This window comes from Salvelinus fontinalis, chromosome 15 (assembly GCF_029448725.1).
Source record: "Salvelinus fontinalis isolate EN_2023a chromosome 15, ASM2944872v1, whole genome shotgun sequence".
Lineage (NCBI taxonomy): Eukaryota > Metazoa > Chordata > Actinopteri > Salmoniformes > Salmonidae > Salvelinus > Salvelinus fontinalis.
Window position 1 is genome coordinate 18,939,193 of NC_074679.1, and position 23,453 is coordinate 18,962,645.

At 41.6% G+C, this 23,453-nt stretch overlaps 1 protein-coding gene across 1 annotated transcript in view; it reads right to left on the reverse strand.

Moving 5' to 3' along the window:
- LOC129811501 (estrogen-related receptor gamma) overlaps positions 1-20,263 on the reverse strand; it is a 302,840-nt gene extending 282,577 nt beyond the window's left edge. Inside the window, exon 1 of the mRNA XM_055862862.1 lies at positions 19,775-20,263. The gene's annotated coding sequence lies outside the window, so the exon portion shown is untranslated. The remainder of the gene's footprint in view (positions 1-19,774) is intronic.
- Positions 20,264-23,453: the final 3,190 nt, after the last annotated feature.

Consider the following 23,453-nt stretch of genomic DNA (forward strand, 5'->3'; position numbering starts at 1 on the left):
GCACAGTACAGAACAAACAAGGTCCTTCCCTAGTAGAGATAAAAGAGATAGGAAGGAAAGGAAAAGTAGCAGAGAGAGTAGAACAATAGAAGTAGGGAAGGAGAGAGTCGAACAATATAAGTAGGGAAGGAGAGATTAGAACAATAGAAGTAGGGAAGGAGAGATTAGAACAATAGAAGTAGGGAAGGAGAGAGTAGAACAATAGAAGTAGGGAAGGAGAGATTAGAACAATAGAAGTAGGGAAGGAGAGATTAGAACAATAGAAGTAGGGAAGGAGAGAGTAGAACACTAGAAGTAGGGAAGGAGGGAGTAGAACAATAGAAGTAGGGAAGGAGAGAGTAGAACACTAGAAGTAGGGAAGGAGGGAGTAGAACAATATAACTAGGGAAGGAGAGAGTAGAACAATAGAAGTAGGGAAGGACAGATTAGAACAATAGAAGTAGGGAAGGAGAGTGTAGAACAATAGAAGTAGGGAAGGACAGATTAGAACAATAGAAGTAGGGAAGGAGAGATTAGAACAATAGAAGTAGGGAAGGAGAGAGTAGAACAATAGAAGTAGGGAAGGAGAGAGTAGAACAAAATAAGTAGGGAAGGAGAGAGTAGAACAATAGAAGTAGGGCAGGAAAGAGTAGAACAAAATAAGTAGGGAAGGAGAGAGAAGAACAATAGAAGTAGGGAAGGAGAGAGTAGAACAAAATAAGTAGGGAAGGAGAGAGTAGAACAATAGATGTAGGGCAGGAAAGAGTAGAACAAAATAAGTAGGGAAGGAGAGAGTAGAACAATAGAAGTAGGGAAGGAGAGAGTAGAACAATAGAAGTAGGGAAGGAGATAGTAGAACATTAGAAGTAGGGAAGGAGAGTGTAGAACAATGGAAGTAGGGAAGGAGAGAATAGAACAATAGAAGTAGGGAAGGAAAGAGTAGAACAATAGAAGTAGGGAAGGAGAGAGTAGAACAATAGAAGTAGGGAAGGAAAGAGTAGAACAAAATAAATAGGGAAGGAGAGATTAGAACAATAGAAGTAGGGAAGGAGAGAGTAGAACAAAATAAGTAGGGAAGGAGAGAGTAGAACAATGGAAGGAGAGAGTAGAACAATAGAGGTGGGAAGGAGAGAGTAGAACAATAGAAGCAGGGAAGGAGAGAGTAGAACAATGGAAGTAGAGAAGGAGAGAGTAGAACAATAGAAGTAGGGAAGGAGAGATTAGAACAATAGAAGTAGGGAAGGAGAGAGTAGAACAATGGAAGTAGGGAAGGACAGAGTAGAACATTAGAAGTAGGGAAGGAGAGTGTAGAACAATGGAAGTAGGGAAGGAGAGAATAGAACAATAGAAGTAGGGAAGGAAAGAGTAGAACAATAGAAGTAGGGAAGGAGAGAGTAGAACAATAGAAGTAGGGAAGGAAAGAGTAGAACAAAATAAATAGGGAAGGAGAGATTAGAACAATAGAAGTAGGGAAGGAGAGAGTAGAACAAAATAAGTAGGGAAGGAGAGAGTAGAACAATAGAAGTAGGGAAGGAGAGAGTAGAACAATAGAAGTAGGGAAGGAGAGAGTAGAACAATAGAGGTGGGAAGGAGAGAGTAGAACAATAGAAGTAGGGAAGGAGAGAGTAGAACAATGGAAGTAGGGAAGGAAAGAGTAGAACAATAGAAGTAGGGAAGGAGAGAGTATAACAATAGAAGTAGGGAAGGAGAGAGTAGAACAATAGAAGTAGGGAAGGAGAGAGTAGAACAATAGAAGTAGGGAAGGAGAGAGTAGAACAATGGAAGTAAGGAAGGAGAGAGTAGAACAATAGAAGTAGGGAAGGAGAGAGTAGAAAAATAGAAGTAGGGAAGGAAAGAGTAGAACAATAGAAGTAGGGAAGGAGAGAGTATAACAATAGAAGTAGGGAAGGAGAGAGTAGAACAATAGAAGTAGGGAAGGAGAGAGTAGAACAATAGAAGTAGGGAAGGAGATAGTAGAACAATGGAAGGAGAGAGTAGAACAATAGAGGTGGGAAGGAGAGAGTAGAACAATAGAAGCAGGGAAGGAGAGAGTAGAACAATGGAAGTAGAGAAGGAGAGAGTAGAACAATAGAAGTAGGGAAGGAGAGATTAGAACAATAGAAGTAGGGAAGGAGAGAGTAGAACAATGGAAGTAGGGAAGGACAGAGTAGAACAATAGAAGTAGGGAAGGAGAGAGTAGAACAATGGAAGTAGGGAAGGAGAGAATAGAACAATAGAAGTAGGGAAGGAGAGAGTAGAACAATAGAAGTAGGGAAGGAGAGAGTAGAACAATAGAAGTAGGGAAGGAAAGAGTAGAACAAAATAAATAGGGAAGGAGAGATTAGAACAATAGAAGTAGGGAAGGAGAGAGTAGAACAAAATAAGTAGGGAAGGAGAGAGTAGAACAATAGAAGTAGGGAAGGAGAGAGTAGAACAATAGAAGTAGGGAAGGAGAGAGTAGAACAATAGAAGTAGGGAAGGAGAGAGTAGAACAATAGAGGTGGGAAGGAGAGAGTAGAACAATAGAAGTAGGGAAGGAGAGAGTAGAACAATGGAAGTAGGGAAGGAAAGAGTAGAACAATAGAAGTAGGGAAGGAGAGAGTATAACAATAGAAGTAGGGAAGGAGAGAGTAGAACAATAGAAGTAGGGAAGGAGAGAGTAGAACAATAGAAGTAGGGAAGGAGAGAGTAGAACAATGGAAGTAAGGAAGGAGAGAGTAGAACAATAGAAGTAGGGAAGGAGAGAGTAGAACAATAGAAGTAGGGAAGGAAAGAGTAGAACAATAGAAGTAGGGAAGGAGAGAGTATAACAATAGAAGTAGGGAAGGAGAGAGTAGAACAATAGAAGTAGGGAAGGAGAGAGTAGAACAATAGAAGTAGGGAAGGAGATAGTAGAACAATGGAAGGAGAGAGTAGAACAATAGAGGTGGGAAGGAGAGAGTAGAACAATAGAAGCAGGGAAGGAGAGAGTAGAACAATGGAAGTAGAGAAGGAGAGAGTAGAACAATAGAAGTAGGGAAGGAGAGATTAGAACAATAGAAGTAGGGAAGGAGAGAGTAGAACAATGGAAGTAGGGAAGGACAGAGTAGAACAATAGAAGTAGGGAAGGAGAGAGTAGAACAATGGAAGTAGGGAAGGAGAGAATAGAACAATAGAAGTAGGGAAGGAGAGAGTAGAACAATAGAAGTAGGGAAGGAGAGAGTAGAACAATAGAAGTAGGGAAGGAAAGAGTAGAACAAAATAAATAGGGAAGGAGAGATTAGAACAATAGAAGTAGGGAAGGAGAGAGTAGAACAAAATAAGTAGGGAAGGAGAGAGTAGAACAATAGAAGTAGGGAAGGAGAGAGTAGAACAATAGAAGTAGGGAAGGAGAGAGTAGAACAATAGAGGTGGGAAGGAGAGAGTAGAACAATAGAAGTAGGGAAGGAGAGAGTAGAACAATGGAAGTAGGGAAGGAAAGAGTAGAACAATAGAAGTAGGGAAGGAGAGAGTATAACAATAGAAGTAGGGAAGGAGAGAGTAGAACAATAGAAGTAGGGAAGGAGAGAGTAGAACAATAGAAGTAGGGAAGGAGAGAGTAGAACAATGGAAGTAAGGAAGGAGAGAGTAGAACAATAGAAGTAGGGAAGGAGAGAGTAGAACAATAGAAGTAGGGAAGGAAAGAGTAGAACAATAGAAGTAGGGAAGGAGAGAGTATAACAATAGAAGTAGGGAAGGAGAGAGTAGAACAATAGAAGTAGGGAAGGAGAGAGTAGAACAATAGAAGTAGGGAAGGAGAGATTAGAACAATAGAAGTAGGGAAGGAGAGATTAGAACAATAGAAGTAGGGAAGGAGAGAGTAGAACAATGGAAGTAGGGAAGGACAGAGTAGAACAATAGAAGTAGGGAAGGAGAGAGTAGAACAATGGAAGTAGGGAAGGAGAGAATAGAACAATAGAAGTAGGGAAGGAGAGAGTAGAACAATAGAAGTAGGGAAGGAGAGAGTAGAACAATAGAAGTAGGGAAGGAAAGAGTAGAACAAAATAAATAGGGAAGGAGAGATTAGAACAATAGAAGTAGGGAAGGAGAGAGTAAAACAAAATAAGTAGGGAAGGAGAGAGTAGAACAATAGAAGTAGGGAAGGAGAGAGTAGAACAATAGAAGTAGGGATGGAGAGAGTAGAACAATAGAGGTGGGAAGGAGAGAGTAGAACAATAGAAGTAGGGAAGGAGAGAGTAGAACAATGGAAGTAGGGAAGGAAAGAGTAGAACAATAGAAGTAGGGAAGGAGAGAGTATAACAATAGAAGTAGGGAAGGAGAGAGTAGAACAATAGAAGTAGGGAAGGAGAGAGTAGAACAATGGAAGTAAGGAAGGAGAGAGTAGAACAATAGAAGTAGGGAAGGAGAGAGTAGAACAATAGAAGTAGGGAAGGAAAGAGTAGAACAATAGAAGTAGGGAAGGAGAGAGTATAACAATAGAAGTAGGGAAGGAGAGAGTAGAACAATAGAAGTAGGGAAGGAGAGAGTAGAACAATAGAAGTAGGGAAGGAGAGATTAGAACAATAGAAGTAGGGAAGGAGAGATTAGAACAATAGAAGTAGGGAAGGAGAGATTAGAACAATAGAAGTAGGGAAGGAGAGAGTAGAACAATAGAAGTAGGGAAGGAGAGAGTGGAACAATAGAAGTAGGGAAGGAGAGATTAGAACAATAGAAGTAGGGAAGGAGAGAGTAGAACAATGGAAGTAGGGAAGGAGGGAGTAGAACAATATAAGTAGGGAAGGAGAGAGTAGAACAATGGAAGTAGGGAAGGAGAGAGTAGAACAATGGAAGTAGGGAAGGACAGAGTAGAACAATATAAGTAGGGAAGGAGAGAATAGAACAATAGAAGTAGGGAAGGAGAGAGTAGAACAATAGAAGTAGGGAAAGAGAGAGTAGAACAATAGAAGTAGGGCAGGAAAGAGTAGAACAAAATAAATAGGGAAGGAGAGATTAGAACAATAGAAGTAGGGAAGGAGAGAGTAGAACAAAATAAGTAGGGAAGGACAGAGTAGAACAATAGAAGTAGGGAAGGAGAGAGTAGAACAATAGAAGTAGGGAAGGAGAGAGTAGAACAATAGAGGTGGGAAGGAGAGAGTAGAACAATAGAAGTAGGGAAGGAGAGAGTAGAACAATAGAATTAGGGAAGGAGAGAGTAGAACAATGGAAGTAGGGAAGGAGAGAGTAGAACAATAGAGATGGGAAGGAGAGAGTAGAACAATAGAAGTAGGGAAGGAGAGAGTAGAACAATGGAAGTAGGGAAGGAGAGAGTAGAACAATAGAAGTAGGGCAGGAAAGAGTAGAACAAAATAAGTAGGGAAGGAGAGAGTAGAACAGTAGAAGTAGGGAAGGAGAGAGTAGAACAATAGAAGTAGGGAAGGAGAGAGTAGAACAATGGAAGTAAGGAAGGAGAGAGTAGAACAATAGAAGTAGGGAAGGAGAGAGTAGAACAATAGAAGTAGGAAAGGAAAGAGTAGAACAATAGAAGTAGGGAAGGAGAGAGTAGAACAATAGAAGTAGGGAAGGAGAGAGTAGAACAATAGAAGTAGGGAAGGAGAGAGTAGAACAGTAGAAGTAGGGAAGGAGAGAGTATAACAATAGAAGTAGGGAAGGAGAGAGTATAACAATAGAAGTAGGGAAGGAGAGAGTAGAACAATAGAAGTAGGGAAGGAGAGAGTAGAACAATGGAAGTAGGGAAGGAGAGAGTAGAACAATAGAAGTAGGGAAGGAAAGAGTAGAACAATATAAGTAGGGAAGGAGAGAGTAGAACAATAGAAGTAGGGAATGAGAGAGTAGAACAATAGAAGTAGGGAAGGAGAGAGTAGAACAATAGAAGTAGGGCAGGAGAGAGTAGAACAATGGAAGTAGGGCAGGAAAGAGTAGAACAATGGAATTAGGGCAGGAAAGAGTAGAACAAAAGAAATAGGGAAGGAGAGATTAGAACAATAGAAGTAGGGAAGGAGGGAGTAGAACAATAGAAGTAGGGAAGGAGAGATTAGAACAATAGAAGTAGGGAAGGAGAGAGTAGAACAATATAAGTAGGGAAGGAGAGATTAGAACAATAGAAGTAGGGAAGGAGAGATTAGAACAATAGAAGTAGGGAAGGAGAGAGTAGAACAATGGAAGTAGGGAAGGAGAGAGTAGAACAATAGAAGTAGGGAAGGAGAGAGTAGAACAATATAAGTAGGAAGGAGAGATTAGAACAATATAAGTAGGGAAGGAGAGAGTAGAACAATGGAAGTAGGGACGGAGAGAGTAGAACAATGGAAGTAGGGAAGGAGAGATTAGAACAATAGAAGTAGGGAAGGAGAGAGTTGAACAATAGAAGTAGGGAAGGAGAGAGTAGAACAATGGAAGTAGGGAAGGAGAGAGTAGAACAATAGAAGTAGGGAAGGAAAGAGTAGAACAATATAAGTAGGGAAGGAGAGAGTAGAACAATAGAAGTAGGGAATGAGAGAGTAGAACAATATAAGTAGGGCAGGAGAGAGTAGAACAATGGAAGTAGGGAAGGAGGGAGTAGAACAATAGAAGAAGGGAAGGAGAGAGTAGAACAATAGAAGTAGGGCAGGAGAGAGTAGAACAATAGAAGGAGAGAGTAGAACAATAGAAGTAGGGAAGGAGAGAGTAGAGCAATAGAAGTAGGGAAGGAGAGAGTAGAACAATAGAAGTAGGGAAGGAGAGAGTAGAACAATAGAAGTGGAGAAGGAGAGAGTAGAACAATAGAAGGAGAGAGTAGAACAATAGAAGTAGGGAAGGAGAGAGTAGAGCAATATAAGTAGGGAAGGAGAGAGTAGAACAATAGAAGTAGGGAAGGAGAGAGTAGAACAATAGAAGTAGGGAAGGAGAGAGTAGAACAATAGAAGTGGAGAAGGAGAGAGTAGAACAATATAAGTAGGGCAGGAAAGAGTAGAACAAAATAAATAGGGAAGGAGAGAGTAGAACAATAGAAGTAGGGAAGGAGAGAGTAGAACAAAATAAGTAGGGAAGGAGAGAGTAGAACAATAGAAGCAGGGCAGGAAAGAGTAGAACGAAATAAGTAGGGAAGGAGAGAGTAGAACAGTAAAAGTAGGGAAGGAGAGATTAGAACAATATAAGTAGGGAAGGAGAGAGTAGAACAATAGAAGTAGGGAAGGAGAGAGTAGAACAATAGAAGTAGGGATGGAGAGAGTAGAACAATAGAGGTGGGAAGGAGAGAGTAGAACAATAGAAGTAGGGAAGGAGAGAGTAGAACAATGGAAGTAGGGAAGGAAAGAGTAGAACAATAGAAGTAGGGAAGGAGAGAGTATAACAATAGAAGTAGGGAAGGAGAGAGTAGAACAATAGAAGTAGGGAAGGAGAGAGTAGAACAATGGAAGTAAGGAAGGAGAGAGTAGAACAATAGAAGTAGGGAAGGAGAGAGTAGAACAATAGAAGTAGGGAAGGAAAGAGTAGAACAATAGAAGTAGGGAAGGAGAGAGTATAACAATAGAAGTAGGGAAGGAGAGAGTAGAACAATAGAAGTAGGGAAGGAGAGAGTAGAACAATAGAAGTAGGGAAGGAGAGATTAGAACAATAGAAGTAGGGAAGGAGAGATTAGAACAATAGAAGTAGGGAAGGAGAGATTAGAACAATAGAAGTAGGGAAGGAGAGAGTAGAACAATAGAAGTAGGGAAGGAGAGAGTGGAACAATAGAAGTAGGGAAGGAGAGATTAGAACAATAGAAGTAGGGAAGGAGAGAGTAGAACAATGGAAGTAGGGAAGGAGGGAGTAGAACAATATAAGTAGGGAAGGAGAGAGTAGAACAATGGAAGTAGGGAAGGAGAGAGTAGAACAATGGAAGTAGGGAAGGACAGAGTAGAACAATATAAGTAGGGAAGGAGAGAATAGAACAATAGAAGTAGGGAAGGAGAGAGTAGAACAATAGAAGTAGGGAAAGAGAGAGTAGAACAATAGAAGTAGGGCAGGAAAGAGTAGAACAAAATAAATAGGGAAGGAGAGATTAGAACAATAGAAGTAGGGAAGGAGAGAGTAGAACAAAATAAGTAGGGAAGGACAGAGTAGAACAATAGAAGTAGGGAAGGAGAGAGTAGAACAATAGAAGTAGGGAAGGAGAGAGTAGAACAATAGAGGTGGGAAGGAGAGAGTAGAACAATAGAAGTAGGGAAGGAGAGAGTAGAACAATAGAATTAGGGAAGGAGAGAGTAGAACAATGGAAGTAGGGAAGGAGAGAGTAGAACAATAGAGATGGGAAGGAGAGAGTAGAACAATAGAAGTAGGGAAGGAGAGAGTAGAACAATGGAAGTAGGGAAGGAGAGAGTAGAACAATAGAAGTAGGGCAGGAAAGAGTAGAACAAAATAAGTAGGGAAGGAGAGAGTAGAACAGTAGAAGTAGGGAAGGAGAGAGTAGAACAATAGAAGTAGGGAAGGAGAGAGTAGAACAATGGAAGTAAGGAAGGAGAGAGTAGAACAATAGAAGTAGGGAAGGAGAGAGTAGAACAATAGAAGTAGGAAAGGAAAGAGTAGAACAATAGAAGTAGGGAAGGAGAGAGTAGAACAATAGAAGTAGGGAAGGAGAGAGTAGAACAATAGAAGTAGGGAAGGAGAGAGTAGAACAGTAGAAGTAGGGAAGGAGAGAGTATAACAATAGAAGTAGGGAAGGAGAGAGTATAACAATAGAAGTAGGGAAGGAGAGAGTAGAACAATAGAAGTAGGGAAGGAGAGAGTAGAACAATGGAAGTAGGGAAGGAGAGAGTAGAACAATAGAAGTAGGGAAGGAAAGAGTAGAACAATATAAGTAGGGAAGGAGAGAGTAGAACAATAGAAGTAGGGAATGAGAGAGTAGAACAATAGAAGTAGGGAAGGAGAGAGTAGAACAATAGAAGTAGGGCAGGAGAGAGTAGAACAATGGAAGTAGGGCAGGAAAGAGTAGAACAATGGAATTAGGGCAGGAAAGAGTAGAACAAAAGAAATAGGGAAGGAGAGATTAGAACAATAGAAGTAGGGAAGGAGGGAGTAGAACAATAGAAGTAGGGAAGGAGAGATTAGAACAATAGAAGTAGGGAAGGAGAGAGTAGAACAATATAAGTAGGGAAGGAGAGATTAGAACAATAGAAGTAGGGAAGGAGAGATTAGAACAATAGAAGTAGGGAAGGAGAGAGTAGAACAATGGAAGTAGGGAAGGAGAGAGTAGAACAATAGAAGTAGGGAAGGAGAGAGTAGAACAATATAAGTAGGAAGGAGAGATTAGAACAATATAAGTAGGGAAGGAGAGAGTAGAACAATGGAAGTAGGGACGGAGAGAGTAGAACAATGGAAGTAGGGAAGGAGAGATTAGAACAATAGAAGTAGGGAAGGAGAGAGTTGAACAATAGAAGTAGGGAAGGAGAGAGTAGAACAATGGAAGTAGGGAAGGAGAGAGTAGAACAATAGAAGTAGGGAAGGAAAGAGTAGAACAATATAAGTAGGGAAGGAGAGAGTAGAACAATAGAAGTAGGGAATGAGAGAGTAGAACAATATAAGTAGGGCAGGAGAGAGTAGAACAATGGAAGTAGGGAAGGAGGGAGTAGAACAATAGAAGAAGGGAAGGAGAGAGTAGAACAATAGAAGTAGGGCAGGAGAGAGTAGAACAATAGAAGGAGAGAGTAGAACAATAGAAGTAGGGAAGGAGAGAGTAGAGCAATAGAAGTAGGGAAGGAGAGAGTAGAACAATAGAAGTAGGGAAGGAGAGAGTAGAACAATAGAAGTGGAGAAGGAGAGAGTAGAACAATAGAAGGAGAGAGTAGAACAATAGAAGTAGGGAAGGAGAGAGTAGAGCAATATAAGTAGGGAAGGAGAGAGTAGAACAATAGAAGTAGGGAAGGAGAGAGTAGAACAATAGAAGTAGGGAAGGAGAGAGTAGAACAATAGAAGTGGAGAAGGAGAGAGTAGAACAATATAAGTAGGGCAAGAAAGAGTAGAACAAAATAAATAGGGAAGGAGAGAGTAGAACAATAGAAGTAGGGAAGGAGAGAGTAGAACAAAATAAGTAGGGAAGGAGAGAGTAGAACAATAGAAGCAGGGCAGGAAAGAGTAGAACGAAATAAGTAGGGAAGGAGAGAGTAGAACAGTAAAAGTAGGGAAGGAGAGATTAGAACAATATAAGTAGGGAAGGAGAGAGTAGAACAATAGAAGTAGGGAAGGAGAGAGTAGAACAATAGAAGTAGGGAAGGAGAGAGTAGAACAATGGAAGTAGGGAAGGAGAGAGTAGAACAATAGAAGTAGGGAAGGAGAGAGTAGAACAATAGAAGGAGAGAGTAGAACAATGGAAATAGGGAAGGAGAGAGTAGAACAATGGAAGGAGAGAGTAGAACAATAGAGGTGGGAAGGAGAGAGTAGAACAATAGAAGTAGGGGAGGAGAGAGTAGAACAATGGAAGTAGGGAAGGAGAGAGTAGAACAATGGAAGTAGGGAAGGAGAGAGTAGAACAATAGAAGTAGGGAAGGAGAGAGTAGAACAATATAAGTAGGGAAGGAGAGATTAGAACAATAGAAGTAGGGAAGGAGAGAGTAGAACAATAGAAGTAGGGAAGGAGAGAGTAGAACAATAGAAGTAGGGAAGGAGAGAGTAGAACAGTAGAAGTAGGGAAGAAGATAGTAGAACAATAGAAGTAGGGAAGGAGAGAGTAGAACAGTAGAAGTAGGGAAGGAGAGAGTAGAACAATAGAAGTAGGGAAGGAGAGAGTAGAACAAAGGAAGTAGGGAAGGAGAGAGTAGAACAATAGAAGTAGGGAGGGAGAGAGTAGAACAATATAAGTAGGGAAGGAGAGAGTCGAACCATATACGTAGGGAAGGAGAGAGTAGAACAATAGAAGTAGGGAAGGAGAGAGTAGAACAATAGAAGTAGGGAAAGAGAGAGTAGAACAATATAAGTAGGGAAGGAGAGAGTCGAACAATAGAAGTAGGGAAGGAAAGAGTAGAACAATATAAGTAGGGAAGGAGAGAGTAGAACAATGGAAGGAGAGAGTAGAACAATAGAATGGGAAGGAGAGAGTAGAACAATAGAAGTAGGGAAGGAGAGAGTAGAACAATGGAAGTAGGGGAGGAGAGAGTAGAACAATATAAGTAGGGAAGGAGAGATTAGAACAATAGAAGTAGGGAAGGAGAGAGTTGAACAATAGAAGTAGGGAAGGAGAGAGTAGAACAATGGAAGTAGGGAAGGAGAGAGTAGAACAATAGAAGTAGGGAAGGAAAGAGTAGAACAATATAAGTAGGGAAGGAGAGAGTAGAACAATAGAAGTAGGGAATGAGAGAGTAGAACAATAGAAGAAGGGAAGGAGAGAGTAGAACAATAGAAGTAGGGCAGGAGAGAGTAGAACAATGGAAGTAGGGCAGTAAAGTGTAGAACAATGGAATTAGGGCAGGAAAGAGTAGAACAAAAGCAATAGGGAAGGAGAGATTAGAACAGTAGAAGTAGGGAGGAGAGAGTAGAACAATAGAAGTAGGGAAGGAGAGTGTAGAACAATAGAAGTAGGGAAGGAGAGAGTAGAACAATAGAAGTAGGGAAGGAGATAGTAGAACAATGGAAGAGAGAGTAGAACAATGGAAGTAGGGAAGGAGAGAGTAGAACAATAGAAGTAGGGAAGGAGAGATTAGAACAATAGAAGTAGGGAAGGAGAGAGTAGAACAATGGAAGTAGGGAAGGAGAGAGTAGAACAATAGAAGTAGGGAAGGAGAGATTAGAACAATAGAAGTAGGGAAGGAGAGAGTAGAACAATGGAAGTAGGGAAGGACAGAGTAGAACAATAGAAGTAGGGAAGGAGAGAGTAGAACAATAGAAGTAGGGAAGGAGAGTGTAGAACAATAGAAGTAGGGAAGGAGAGAGTAGAACAATAGAAGTAGGGAAGGAGAGATTAGAACAATAGAAGTAGGGAAGGAGAGAGTAGAGCAATGGAAGGAGAGAGTAGAACAATAGAAGTGGGAAGGAGAGAGTAGAACAATAGAAGTGGAGAAGGAGAGAGTAGAACAATAGAAGTAGGGAAGGAGAGAGTAGAGCAATGGAAGGAGAGAGTAGAACAATAGAAGTGGGAAGGAGAGAGTAGAACAATAGAAGTGGGAAGGAGAGAGTAGAACAATATAAGTAGGGAAGGAGAGAGTAGAACAATAGAAGTAGGGCAGGAAAGAGTAGAACAAAATAAATAGGGAAGGAGAGAGTAGAACAATAGAAGTAGGGAAGGAGAGAGTAGAACAAAATAAGTAGGGAAGGAGAGAGTAGAACAATAGAAGTAGGGCAGGAAAGAGTAGAACAAAAGAAGTAGGGAAGGAGAGAGTAGAACAGTAAAAGTAGGGAAGGAGAGAGTAGAACAATAGAAGTAGGGAAGGAGAGAGTAGAACAATAGAAGTAGGGAAGGAGAGAGTAGAACAATAGAAGTAGGGAAGGAGAGAGTAGAACAATAGAAGTAGGGAAGGAGAGAGTAGAACAATAGAAGTAGGGAAGGAGAGAGTAGAACAATGGAAGGAGAGAGTAGAACAATAGAGGTGGGAAGGAGAGAGTAGAACAATAGAAGTAGGGAAGGAGAGAGTAGAACAATGGAAGTAGGGAAGGAGAGAGTAGAACAATAGAAGTAGGGAAGGAGAGAGTAGAACAATAGAAGTAGGGAAGGAGAGAGTAGAACAGTAGAAGTAGGGAAGAAGAGAGTAGAACAATAGAAGTAGGGAAGGAAAGAGTAGAACAGTAGAAGTAGGGAAGGAGAGAGTAGAACAATAGAAGTAGGGAAGGAGAGAGTAGAACAAAGGAAGTAGGGAAGGAGAGAGTAGAACAATAGAAGTAGGGAAGGAGAGAGTAGAACAATGGAAATAGGGAAGGAGAGAGTAGAACAATAGAAGTAGGGAAGGAGAGAGTAGAACAATAGAAGTAGGGAAGGAGAGAGTAGAACAATGGAAATAGGGAAGGAGAGAGTAGAACAATAGAAGTAGGGAAGGAGAGAGTAGAACAATAGAAGTAGGGAAGGAGAGAGTAGAACAATAGAAGTAGGGAAGGAGAGAGTAGAAAAATAGAAGTAGGGAAGGAGAGAGTAGAACAATAGAAGTAGGGAAAGAGAGAGTAGAACAGTAGAAGTAGGGAAGAAGAGAGTAGAACAATAGAAGTAGGGAAGGAGAGAGTAGAACAGTAGAAGTAGGGAAGGAGAGAGTAGAACAATAGAAGTAGGGAAGGAGAGAGTATAACAAAGGAAGTAGGGAAGGAGAGAGTAGAACAATAGAAGTAGGGAAGGAGAGAGTAGAACAATATAAGTAGGGAAGGAGAGAGTCGAACCATATACGTAGGGAAGGAGAGTGTAGAACAATGGAAGTAGGGAAGGAGAGAATAGAACAATTGAAGTAGGGACGGAGAGAGTAGAACAATAGAAGTAGGGAAGGAGAGAGTTGAACAATAGAAGTAGGGAAGGAGAGAGTAGAACAATGGAAGTAGGGAAGGAGAGAGTAGAACAAAAGAAGTAGGGAAGGAAAGAGTAGAACAATAGAAGTAGGGAAGGAGAGTGTAGAACAATGGAATTAGGGCAGGAAAGAGTAGAACAAAAGAAATAGGGAAGGAGAGATTAGAACAATAGAAGTAGGGAATGAGAGAGTAGAACAATAGAAGAAGGGAAGGAGAGAGTAGAACAATATAAGTACGGAAGGAGAGATTAGAACAATAGAAGTAGGGAAGGAGAGAGTAGAACAATAGAAGTAGGGCAGGAAAGAGTAGAACAAAATAAATAGGGAAGGAGAGAGTAGAACAATAGAAGTAGGGAAGGAGAGAGAAGAACAAAATAAGTAAGGAAGGAGAGAGTAGAACAATAGAAGTAGGGCAGGAAAGAGTAGAACAAAATAAGTAGGGAAGGAGAGAGTATAACAATAGAAGTAGGGAAGGAGAGAGTAGAACAATAGAAGTAGGGCAGGAAAGAGTAGAACAAAATAAGTAGGGAAGGAGAGAGTAGAACAATGGAAGTAGGGAAGGAGAGAGTAGAACAATGGAAGTAGGGAAGGAGAGAGTAGAACAATATAAGTAGGGAAGGAGAGATTAGAACAATAGAAGTAGGGAAGGAGAGAGTAGAACAATAGAAGTAGGGAAGGAGAGAGTAGAACAATAGAAGTAGGGAAGGAGAGAGTAGAACAGTAGAAGTAGGGAAGAAGAGAGTAGAACAATAGAAGTAGGGAAGGAGAGAGTAGAACAGTAGAAGTAGGGAAGGAGAGAGTAGAACAATAGAAGTAGGGAAGGAGAGAGTAGAACAATAGAAGTAGGGAAGGAGAGAGTAGAACAAAGGAAGTAGGGAAGGAGAGAGTAGAACAATAGAAGTAGGGAAGGAGAGAGTAGAACAATATAAGTAGGGAAGGAGAGAGTCGAACCATATACGTAGGGAAGGAGAGAGTAGAACAATAGAAGTAGGGAAGGAGAGAGTAGAACAATAGAAGTAGGGAAGGAGAGAGTAGAACAATAGAAGTAGGGAAGGAGAGAGTAGAACAATATAAGCAGGGAAGGAGAGATTAGAACAATATAAGTAGGGAAGGAGAGAGTAGAACAATATAAGTAGGGAAGGAGAGATTAGAACAATAGAAGTAGGGAAGGAGAGAGTAGAACAATATAAGTAGGGAAGGAGAGATTAGAACAATAGAAGTAGGGAAGGAGAGAGTAGAACAATGGAAGTAGGGAAGGAGGGAGTAGAACAATATAAGTAGGGAAGGAGAGAGTAGAACAATGGAAGTAGAGAAGGAGAGAGTAGAACAATGGAAGTAGGGAAGGACAGAGTAGAACAATATAAGTAGGAAAGGAGAGATTAGAACAATAGAAGTAGGGAAGGAGAGAGTAGAACAATAGAAGTAGGGAAGGAAAGAGTAGAACCAAATAAATAGGGAAGGAGAGATTAGAACAATAGAAGTAGGGAAGGAGAGAGTAGAACAAAATAAGTAGGGAAGGAGAGAGTAGAACAATGGAAGTAGGGAAGGAGAGATTAGAACAATAGAAGTAGGGAAGGAGAGAGTAGAACAATAGAAGTACGGAAGGAAAGAGTAGAACAATGGAAGTAGGGAAGGAGAGAGTAGAACAATAGAAGTAGGGAAGGAGAGAGTAGAACAATAGAAGTAGGGCAGGAGAGAGTAGAACAATAGAAGTAGGGAAGGAGAGAGTAGAACAATAGAAGTAGGGAAGGAGAGAGTAGAACAATGGAAGGAGAGAGTAGAGCAATGGAAGGAGAGAGTAGAACAATAGAAGTGGGAAGGAGAGAGTAGAACAATAGAAGTAGGGCAGGAGAGAGTAGAACAATGGAAGCAGGGCAGGAAAGTGTAGAACAATGGAATTAGGGCAGGAAAGAGTAGAACAAAAGAAATAGGGAAGGAGAGATTAGAACAGTAGAATTAGGGAGGAGAGAGTAGAACAATAGAAGTAGGGAAGGAGGGAGTAGAACAATAGAAGTAGGGAAGGAGGGAGTAGAACAATATAAGTAGGGAAGGAGAGAGTAGAACAATAGAAGTAGGGAAGGAGAGAGTAGAACAATAGAAGTAGGGAAGGAGAGATTAGAACAATAGAAGTAGGGAAGGAGAGTGTAGAACAATATAAGTAGGGAAGGAGAGTGTAGAACAATAGAAGTAGGGAAGGAGAGATTAGAACAATAGAAGTAGGGAAGGAGAGAGTAGAACAATATAAGTACGGAAGGAGAGAGCAGAACAATATAAGTAGGGAAGGAGAGAGTAGAACAATATAAGTAGGGAAGGAGAGTGTAGAACAATAGAAGTAGGGAAGGAGAGATTAGAACAATAGAAGTAGGGAAGGAGAGAGTAGAACAAAATAAGTAGGGAAGGAGAGATTAGAACAATGGAAGTAGGGAAGGACAGAGTAGAACAATATAAGTAGGAAAGGAGAGATTAGAACAATAGAAGTAGGGAAGGAGAGAGTAGAACAATAGAAGTAGGGAAGGACAGAGTAGAACAATAGAAGTAGGGAAGGAGAGAGTAGAACAATAGAAGTAGGGAAGGACAGAGTAGAACAATAGAAGTAGGGAAGGAGAGAGTAGAACAATATAAGTAGGGAAGGAGAGATTAGAACAATAGAAGTAGGGAAGGAGAGAGTAGAACAATAGAAGTAGGGAAGGAGAGAGTAGAACAATAGAAGTAGGGAAGGAAAGAGTAGAACAAAGGAAGTAGGGAAGGAGAGAGTAGAACAATAGAAGTAGGGAAGGAAAGAGTAGAACAATAGAAGTAGGGAAGGAGAGAGTAGAACAATATAAGTAGGGAAGGAGAGATTAGAACAATAGAAGTAGGGAAGGAGAGAGTAGAACAATGGAAGTAGGGAAGGAAAGAATAGAACGATAGAAGTAGGGAAGGAGAGATTAGAACAATGGAAGTAGGGAAGGAAAGAGTAGAACAATGGAAGTAGGGAAGGAGAGAGTAGAACAATAGAAGTAGGGAAGGAGAGAGTAGAACAATAGAAGTAGGGAAGGAGAGAGTAGAACAATGGAAGTAAGGAAGGAGAGAGTAGAACAATGGAAATAGGGAAAACAGAGTAGAACAATAGAAGTAGGGAAGGAGAGATTAGAACAATAGAAGTAGGGAAGGAGAGATTAGAACAATAGAAGTAGGGAAGGAGTGAGTAGAACAATAGAAGTAGGGAAGGAGTGAGTGGAACAATAGAAGTAGGGAAGGAGAGAGTAGAACAATAGAAGTAGGAAAGGAGAGATTAGAACAATAGAAGTAGGGAAGGAGAGATTAGAACAATAGAAGTAGGGAAGGAGTGAGTAGAACAATAGAAGTAGGGAAGGAGAGATTAGAACAATAGAAGTAGGGAAGGAGAGATTAGAACAATAGAAGTAGGGAAGGAGTGAGTAGAACAATAGAAGTAGGGAAGGAGAGATTAGAACAATAGAAGTAGGGAAGGAGAGAGTAGAACAATAGAAGTAGGGAAGGAGTGAGTAGAACAATAGAAGTAGGGAAGGAGTGAGTAGAACAATAGAAGTAGGGAAGGAGAGAGTAGAACAATAGAAGTAGGAAAGGAGAGATTAGAACAATAGAAGTAGGGAAGGAGAGATTAGAACAATAGAAGTAGGGAAGGAGTGAGTAGAACAATAGAAGTAGGGAAGGAGTGAGTAGAACAATAGAAGTAGGGAAGGAGAGAGTAGAACAATAGAAGTAGGAAAGGAGAGATTAGAACAATAGAAGTAGGGAAGGAGAGATTAGAACAATAGAAGTAGGGAAGGAGTGAGTAGAACAATAGAAGTAGGGAAGGAGTGAGTAGAACAATAGAAGTAGGGAAGGAGAGAGTAGAACAATAGAAGTAGGGAAGGAGTGAGTAGAACAATAGAAGTAGGGAAGGAGTGAGTAGAACAATAGAAGTAGGGAAGGAGTGAGTAGAACAATAGAAGTAGGGAAGGAGAGAGTAGAACAATAGAAGTAGGGAAGGAGTGAGTAGAACAATAGAAGTAGGGAAGGAGTGAGTAGAACAATAGAAGTAGGGAAGGAGAGAGTAGAACAATAGAAGTAGGGAAGGAGAGAGTAGAACAATGGAAGTAGGGAAGGAGAATACAAGGAGTCAATGTGCAAGGTTACGAGGTAGTTGAGGTAATTTAGGTAATTTGTACATGTAGGTTGGGGTAAAAGTGACTAGGCAATAAGAATAGATAATAAACAGAGTAGCAGCAGCGTATGTGAAGACTTTGAAAGTTTTTCTATATGTGTGTGTGTGTCGTCAATATGGTTATATTCAAGCCAATGAATTCATGCAGATCTGACCGTCTCTGGTCAAGTCTTAAGGTGATGGCCGACTTCCTTGGAAAGAAAATCAAACGCTGGTCTATCCCGCTACATTAATGCACAGGGTCTTCTCAAAACCACGCAAATCCTGCTGTACTACACACACACACGCACGCACGCACACACACACGCACGCACGCACGCACGCACACACACGCACACACTCTCTCCGCCATGCACAGGAATACATTTTTACGAGGGGGGGAGGAAGGGACCTGAAGTTGATGGCTACATTATGGCAGTGGAATACTAATGATTGGATCAGCCTGGGTCTAAGTCTACAGGATTTGACTTGGTTTTCGTTGCCAGAAGCAAAGCCTGGATTAAAGTAAATACAGGCTTAGAGAGAACAGAGAAATAGACTGGACAAACACATGACTTTAAACAATCGGAGAGAGATCCTAAATAGTTACTTTCACTTAATACTCAGCAAAAGATCGAGAGATGGAGCTGGGGAGAGTGAGAGACAGAAAGATAGATAAAGACAAGGAAAGGAAAGAAAGAAGTAAGAAAGAACGTCCCGCTCGGCGTGCTTCAGATCGCCATGATTCCTTCTAAAATCCACTTCCTGCTTGACATGTTGTCACTGCCTACATCACTGGGAGAGGACTGCAGCTGCCTAAGGGCTGTGAATCTCTGATTAGCAGTCTCTCTCTCTCTGTGTGTGTTTGTGTGTGTGTGTCATTGGACAGCCAGTGGCATCTCTCCCTCTGCATGGGTATTAATAGGAACACACGTCATACAGGCCTCGAGCTGGACCTACCCGTAGGCACTGATCTAGGATCAGCTTACCCTCTTCAAAACATAAACTGAACCATTGGAAGGGGGAGACGCAAAACTGACCATAGATCAGCATTCAGTGGCAGCTTTGTCTCAGTCTAGAAATAGACACAGAGGATACATCCAAGCAAACATATTCATCCATAGCAGAATACCCCATTGTGAGGAAGTTAGCAGAGGGAACAGTGATATAGAATATAGAGATGTTGGCCAACTTCAGAGCTAGGATGCCATGTTGCCTCCTCCAAGCCCTCCATTCAACCATTCAGAATAAGCATTTGGATTCTAAGTACTGTTATTGTAAGTATAACGGTTCAGCTATCCTGATTCATTTTAAATTCCGTCGTATCAATGAGAATGCAATAAACACACATTCATTCGCTTACACAAGAGGTGTAATTTCTCCAGATATCATTCCTGCTTACCCCCTCAATAGAAGTGGACTTGCTGTGGTGTACCAGCTAGCTACAGACACCCACCCTCTCGCTGTCTATCTGACCTGCACAGCTCACTGTGAATGGGCCAAAGATGCGGCCGATGACCACTGACTTTTTAAATTATTGAGTGAGTGACCTCAATTGGCTGGTGAAAAAGGCCCCACATCACATCGCTCTATATTCTAAATATACACAACAAACATTGGCTAGATTCTGAGGCTGACCACTGATGTTCACAGAAGAAATGTAGTACTTATGGGTTTGCATATCTAAATTCATTTTCTAGAATTAAGACCATGCATACTGCATACTGTATATTGTAAGGTTGATATTTTGGCATATAGTAATCGCATAAGGGATACACTGACATACTGTATGTAATAATATTGCACACTGGCATCAATAAGAGTGCCAATAGATGATTAAATATGAACACTCTAGGTCAACTACTAGTAAGCTCTCAATCACAAACCATATTTCAAAACTACTCAAAAGAGATGGTACTATACTGCTCACATTGTACTGTACACACGCAAGCACGCAAACACGCACACACACACACACACCAAGTTTGGCAGCTTCTCCTGAACCATACAGCGTTTTGTATTGTCCATAATCCCCTGTCATGAGCATCTATGCAGTGAAACAATTTTAGCACATCCAACAGCAAGCACTCCCAGCTTGGCAGGTCAGAGGAGGAGCAGCAGGTTTACCACTACACACTCACACGCACACAAACACACACAAGCACGCACACAGGCATGTACGGACACACACATGCGCGCACACACACACACACGCGCTTTCCCTGATAAGGTGCACGTTACTCACAGTCTTCCTGCTTTCTTGAAAGAGTTGTGATGCAGTTTTCAAGGACACACTCGTCTGTCGTCTTCCCCCCTCTCTCTCTCTCTCTCTCTCTCTCTCTTGTCCTCTCGGTCGCTGCAGCCACAACAAACGTGAATGTGACGCTCGCTCTATTTCTCGTCCTCTCGTTTCTCCCTCTCTTCTCTCCGTCTGCTGTCTCTGGATCAGGGGCTGAGTGGTTCTCTGTGTACCGCCAAGCGGGACCTCTATTTTGGCGAGTGTGGTTTGTGGGAGGGAAGGAGGGAGGGAGGGGAAATAGAGAGAAAAAGGAGTGCTGGATAAACTGACGGCTCTTTCCCCTGCCTGTGTACTAGTACACACACTGACACACACACACACTACACAGAATCAGCTCCCGGCAGGCTCCTATTGCAAGCCAGCAGAAAACAGCCTGCTTTACTGAAAAGCACCAGCATCACATTTCAGGGAAGAGAGAGGGAGAGAAAGAGGTCTGGGACAGGACAGGAGAGGAAGTCTCAGGCTACTGAGCGCTACACGGTCCCCTAAGCCTAACTGTCTCACGTGAAAAATTCCCCCCCGCTGAATTCAGAAAAGGACTTCGATAAACAAACAAAGAAACAAACGTTTATTTTAAGAGGGGGGATGTGTTTCCTGTTTCCTGCATTGCCCACTGCTGCTTGCTCTGCTTCTTTTCCACATCAGCACTGTTTCCCTGTTGGCTAACACACTGGGAGAGGAGGGTAGGGTACAGTATTATCATAGGCTACACTACTATAAAGAGTACTGAAATCTCAGCAAACCAGATAGTGTAGCTATCAGACGTAGATTTAGTAGGTCTGTTAATTAGCAGCACTATATCGATACAGTTTATTTTTTGTATACTTTATGGTGAGTATCAATATGGTTCACAATTCTATTAGGGTCTGAAACTGCAGTATGCTTGATCAGCTTCCCTAACCATATACTGAATGATGTGAGGGCGTGTCTACGAAAGTCCAGAGGGGATATATGAATCCAAAGATTATTCCCTCGTTATGTCAAGATCACAATTTATTCATCTCATGATCACAACATAGCAATGCTGTTTTGTCTAGATGATGAGAAACTCTATAAATGGGAGTGGACGTATTGATGATAGATTGACAGTATGGCGGAGGCGGCACAGCCCACAGTGGATGAGCACATACGTTTTTATTGAATGTTACACTAAGGAATGGTACATTTCATGCTAACATCATGCTTTCATTTGTGTTTGTAGCACATTATCAGTTTCTAAGTTAGAATGTTAGCAAGCTAACTTTCCCTTACCTTTAGCTAATAGCTTGTGGGGGAGCTAAGCTCTCGTGAGGCATTTAAGCCCTGAATGATGCCTGGCAGGAGAACACTGTCTCCCATGCTGTGTGCCACCCCACAGGACAACAGCCAATCGCATGCAAGCAACAACGCAGCTAACTTGGCTAGACTTGTGAGCGAGCGAGCTAGCTAGCTTGTTAGCTAGGTAGTCTTGTTAACTAGATAGCTAGATAGCTTGTTATTTATGCTGGTTGTTAGCTTGCATAATGGATATGTGAATAATTGTAAGGGACACTTCAATATTTAAATACTATAATATTTAAATTTACAGAGTGGGTGAGCTCCATTCCAGAAAAGCGGATCAGATTCAATAAGAGATTCAGCGGCTGAGTCCGGATTCTACCCTGTTGGCTGTTTCATAGGTAAAGCTCCTTGCTGGCAGATTAGCAGTCAGTACATTATATATATGATCAAGAGTGGTTGCCCTCTTTTCCTGGCAGGTGAAAAGATTAAACAGCAGCCTCAGAGGCTGATATATCAGGATGCTGGCTTCTAGGCTGTCTGCAAGGAGCCTTACCTATGAAACAGCCTCAGAGGCTGATATATCAGGATGCTGGCTTCTAGGCTGTCTGCAAGGAGCCTTACCTATGAAACAGCCTATGAGGCAGCATCCTGACATCAGCCTCTGAGGCTTCTATTGAACGTGATCTACCTGCCAGGAATAGAGCTCATCTCCTGGATCAGATATGCATCTTCCTATAAAGCACGTTGACAGCTAATCTGCCTGCAAGGAGCATTACCCATAAAACAGTTTACGAGGCAGCATTTTGACTTATTGAATGTGATCAGCCTGTCAGGAATGGAACTCACCTACTCTGTAAATTTAAATATTATCCACAAAACATGAAGTGTCCTTTATAATTATACACATATCCATTATGCAAGCTAACAACCAGCATAAATAACAAGCTATCTAGCTATCTAGTTAACAAGACTACCTAGCTAACAAGCTAGCTAGCTCGCTCGCTCACAAGACTAGCCAAGTTAGCTGCGTTGTTCCTTGCATGTGATTGGCTGGTCTTGGAGGCATCATGTAGAATCATTCAGGGCTTAAATGCCCCACAAGTGTATTGCGATCAATGCAGCCACAGGGCTGAGGTGGTTATCGTGCATCCGAACAAATTAATGGATAATGCATGGTACTGTTGATTATCTCGTTATCTCTACAAAATAACTTTTGTTATGTCGTAATCATGAGATAAATAAGTTATGATCTCGACAAAACTATGACTTTGATTTTTTTATTCATATGTCCTCTCTGAACTTTAGTAACCCATACCACCATCAAATACAGTAGGCTACAATAACACCCCTCCTTCGTCTCTCTCTCTCTCTCTCTCTCTCTCTCTCTCTCTCTCTCTCTCTCTCTCTCTCTCTCTCTCTCTCTCTCTCTCTCTCTCTCTTTCGCTATCTCTCTCTCTCTCTTTCGCTCTCTCTCTCTCTCACTAGTCTCTCTCGCTAGTCTCTCTCTCGTCTCTCTCGTCTCTCTCTCTCTCTCTCTCTCTCTCTCTCTCTCTCTCTCTCTCTCACTAGTCTCTCTCTCTCTCTCTCTCTCTCTCTCTCTCTCTCTCTACATCTTTCTCTGCTCTCTCTCTCTACATCTTTCTCTCCCCTCTCTCTGCTCTCGCTCTGTCTCTCTCTCTCTCTCTCTCTCTCTCTCTCTCTCTCTCTCTCTCTCTCTCTCTCTCTCTCTCTCTCTCTTTCGCTATCTCTCTCTCTCTCTCTTTCGCTCTCTCTCTCTCTCACTAGTCTCTCTCGCTAGTCTCTCTCTCTCTCTCTCTCTCTCTCTCTCTCTCTCTCTCTCTCTCTCTCTCTCTCTCTCTCTCTCTCACTAGTCTCTCTCTCTCTCTCTCTCTCTCTCTCTCTCTCTCTCTCTACATCTTTCTCTGCTCTCTCTCTCTACATCTTTCTCTCCCCTCTCTCTGCTCTCGCTCTGTCTCTCTCTCTCTCTCTCTCTCTCTCTCTCTCTCTCTCGTTGACTGACAGACAGACATACCTCCACGTGGTGGCGAATGCACAATATGAAACCGGTCACCTGAAACCAATTGAACAGTTTCTCAGTAGGCTAAATACAAAAGGGATGAATGGATTTTAGCCTGACACAGTCCGTGTCCTTATATCAGCGCTAGAAGCATCTCAAGGACAAGTCACCCACTGAACAATATGCAGCGCACCTCAATTGAAGTTAGGAAAAATGAGAGAGGTGGGATATTTACAAACAAGTGTTGCTGCCGAAAGCACCACCAGTAGACTAAATATGTAACTTGTCATACTGGTGAATTATCAACAATATCTTCTTTTTTTTTAAAGTCTGCGACTACCTGAGGCT